The following is a 3908-nucleotide window of genomic DNA, read 5'->3' as shown; positions in this document are numbered from 1 at the left end:
ACAGTAATTAACACTGTTTCGCCACTTGATCGAGTATTTTTTATAGAACATTTGCAATTTTGTTGTTTAATTAATTGTGATTGTTGGATAATATAAAGATCATTCAATATGTTTAAGGTCCTGGCTTGTGACCAGTGTCAAAAAATGGGAAAACCATTGGCTGCTGTGCAACCACTGCGGTGTATAAAGGTAAATATCAGTAGCATTTTAGTAGAAAATAGTAATGTTATCATGTACATTATGCATTAATGTGATTATTTTATCATTGACAGGTGTCACATGTCTGGGAGCTAATCGGAATAGATCTAACTTGACCTCTTCCAAAAACGTCTAGTGGCTTCCAGTACATTATGACTGCAACAGACTATTTTTCAAAATGGGTTGAGGCTTTTCCATTAAAAAGCAAAAGTGCTGCTGGGGTAGCTCATCAGTTGTGCTCACTCATATATAGACATGGCTGCCCAAAACGAATTTTATCCGACCAAGGAAGAGAATTTGTTAACGAGGTAAGTGTTAAGTTTACTTTTCCATACCTCTTTTGTTAGGATGCCTGGGTTGTTGACTTTTCTATTCTTTGGTTTCTTTAGAGTTATGTCTTATGGTTTGTGTATGTGTAATCCTTAGTTGCTGTCTCCCCTGTTTGCTATATCCCCGTGTCCAGTCAGTGTCTGTGTCTGCCCTGGTCCCACGTCTCTGTTCCCTCTGTTGCAGTGTGTGTTAGTCTGTGTCTTTAGTTCAGTCTGTGTCATGTTTCCTGTTTTATTTTGAAGGTCCTTGTCTGATGTTAATATATCTGGTTTCGCTTCCCCTTGTCTCGTTAGGCCTGATTTGCCCCAGCTGTGTTTCCCTCCTGTTACCCATTCCCTGATTGCTCCCTCTGTGTATTTAAGCCCTGTGTTTCTCTCTGTCCGTGTTGTGATCTACCCTCATCTTGCTGTGTAAGTTTATTTTGGATACTCAGTTTTGTTACTTTTTCGAGTTTAGCAATTAAAGCTGTTTTGAGTTACTTTCTGTCTCCGGAGTCTGCACTTTGGGTCCACTTGCCTGCCTGCCTGCACACAGCCCTAACCTGACATCTTTAGGTAAATACTTGGCCAAGTAGCTGCCAGGCCAAAGGTTTTGTGTGATTGTTTTAAAAAAACAACTTTCTTTTTTTCTTTGAAGATCAACTCAAGACTTTGCAGCTTAATGAAAATAGAAAGAAGTGTCACAGCAGCGTATCACCCTCAGACAAATGGCCTAGACGAAAAGACAAATGACAACATAAAAAGGTATGTTTTATTTGTATGTAACATTTCATTTGCTTTTAAGACACTGTCACTATTGTGGGTTTTTTATGTCCACATGTAGAGCCCTGAGAAAATTAGTCAACAGTCAACAGAATGACTGGGATGTGTATCTGGATGCTTCACTGTTTTCTTTGAGGTCCAAGGTCCACACCACAACCAAATACACACCATTCCATTTAATGTTTGGGAGAGAAGCTACATAGCCTTCTGAAGTTCCTGTTGAAGTCCCAGTAAGTGTTATTAAGGAATTCTATTTATGCAACAACTATGATAATGCATAAATTAAATGTAATTAAGTGTAATAATTGATATTGGCTGCAGCTTTAATCTTCTCTGCTTAACTTCTATATGCAAGATACATTTAAAACGTAAAGTAAGTGACTAGTTATGTTTGTATCTTTATGTAAAGTAATAAATGTTGAGGAGACCTTTAAGTATGTGTTCACCTATGGAAGTGTATCAAGGGGAAAAATTACTTTACAAAAAATGATATGAGTCTATCTTTGTGGCCTTCTGTGCTCAAAGCTTTATAATAGTATATTTACTTTTAAACATGAGTTATTATAGTTAGAATTTTCAGTTCATGTTTCACATGCATTATTTGTCTTTATGATTTTAATTGTAATTTAAAATGTGAAAATTTTAGCTGTCCTCCATCATTCTCCCTGAGGAGTTGAGTTGCGGTGACTTTGTATCTTCTACAAGAGACGCACAAGAGCAAGTTAAAAAAACTGTAGAGGAAAATATGGCAAAGTCCCAAGACTTACAAAAGGAAGCCTATGCCAGACGAGTCCAGAAGAAGTACAGAAACCTTGTGTACAGCGTTAGAGATGAAGTTCTTCTGTTGAACATGAGGAAACGTGGAAGGGAGGAAGGTTTGATCCAGATTTTTCAGGACCCTACACCATTCAAGACATCGCTGGCAAATGTGTGAGATTAAAAAACACGGAAGGAGCAACTTTAAAAAATCAATTTCTGAGGACAGAGTTCAGTTCCTTTAAGCAACACTATATTCGAAAACACCCTGAGACGCATGGTACCCAAGTAAATCAAAATTACTCTGCACTTCCAATCCCACAGATGAAGTTCCCAGTTGAAGACATGTGGCTGTGCCCTGTGAACTTTTGTACACACTGGATTCTTGTGGTATGTGTTAATTTAGTTATTAATTTGTTGTGAAGCAGTTTCTTGCTCAAAGTGTTATTCTTAAATAGGTTTTCAGTGGCAAAAACTATTGTAATTTTTAACTTATTAACTTGCACCCTGGACCCAGTACAGGTGGTGGGAGACAGAAGGACTCTGGCCAAAATAACATCTCTGATGGACAGAGTCTCCCACCCCATGCATGTAGATGTTGCTGAACTGCAGAGCTCCTTCAGTGACAGACTGCTGCATCCTAGATGCATGAAGGAGCGTTTCCGCAGGTCCTTCCTCCCCTGCAGCTGTCAGACTGTACAATCTGAACTGCTCCCAACAAACATAGATGTTTACATCAGCGCTGTAACTGCAATAAATTAGTTAATTAACCAATTCGCACTACAACCTGGTTTGCCTCTTACCTGTAATTATTTTTATTTAATAACTGTACAGTACTCTCTGTATATAGTAACCACTGTCCTTAATGTAAATATGTAAGAAACTGTTTCTGTTCTGTGTACGGTTTGTTTGTATATTTGTCTTTTTGGCTGCTGTTACAACCAAATTTCCCCTTGTGGGACAATTAAAGGATTCTTTCTTTTCTTTAGATTGTCAACATTTCTGCTCATAGACCCCATGGGAAATGAAGGTGTTTATGACAGGAAAATTCTGCGCAACTGGAGGTATGCATGATACTGACGTATTATTCTTAGAAAAAACATTAGTTTCATTAAAAACATTTTTGTTCAACTAGGAATTTTCTGAGAATGAGAGGGCATGAAGACATCATGGAGTGGCAGTTACAGACTGTGCAACACAACAAGCAACAGGATTCCAGCAGTTGCGGAGTTTTGCTGTTAAAGGTAAATAATTCCATTTATTGTTAGCTACAATTAGGATTTTACATTATAATAATGAGAAATCTCAGTTTGCAGAACACTGCCTTGCTTTTGGAGAGGTCAGTGACGTATTAACCACTACAGAAGCAGTTGTGCTGGAGCGACTGCAGATAGCTTGCACCCTACTTGATCATCGAGGTAAGTCCAGTAAAGTCCTTATCACGTTAGAGTGTGTACTTCCAATTTAAATAGTGCTTTTTAAACAGCACAGTACAAATAGTGTTTTTCAAACCCTTTCAGATAAGACCCTTCTTTAAGTCTAATTAAAAAAAATTCAGGGGACTAATTTGCCATGAAGTATTTGTGGAAAAAATGTACTTTTTTTTTTTTTTTTTTTTTTAAATTAATCAATAATGTTTGATTAAAACCTAACCATAAATGTGTTTCAGGGACCGCTGAGGATTACTGTATTGTTTGCTCTGTTAGATGCTGACGCTGACCGCAGCATGCTTGAAATGGTAAAGCAAAAGAAACAAGTCTTAGTATCATTGCTTGCTAATCATGTTAAAAATATTGACTAATAGTATTCCCCAAACATAATATGAGCTATTTATTTTTCCTTTCCAGGTGCAGTGTGAATCTT

At 37.5% G+C, this 3908-nt stretch overlaps 1 long non-coding RNA gene across 1 annotated transcript; it reads left to right on the top strand.

The window, feature by feature from the left end:
• Positions 1 to 274: 274 nt before the first annotated feature.
• Positions 275 to 3610, top strand: LOC146523843 (uncharacterized). The gene is made up of 5 exons (XR_014869439.1): positions 275 to 506; positions 1165 to 1271; positions 1351 to 3109; positions 3181 to 3289; positions 3355 to 3610. It is a non-coding gene; the product is annotated as an uncharacterized LOC146523843 (long non-coding RNA).
• The last annotated feature ends 298 nt before the right edge of the window (positions 3611 to 3908 follow it).

This window comes from Neolamprologus multifasciatus, chromosome 2 (genome assembly GCF_963576455.1).
Source record: "Neolamprologus multifasciatus chromosome 2, fNeoMul1.2, whole genome shotgun sequence".
Taxonomy (NCBI): Eukaryota; Metazoa; Chordata; class Actinopteri; order Cichliformes; family Cichlidae; genus Neolamprologus; species Neolamprologus multifasciatus.
Note: the sequence above shows the minus strand (reverse complement) of the source record. Positions and strands in the feature narration are given on the sequence as shown.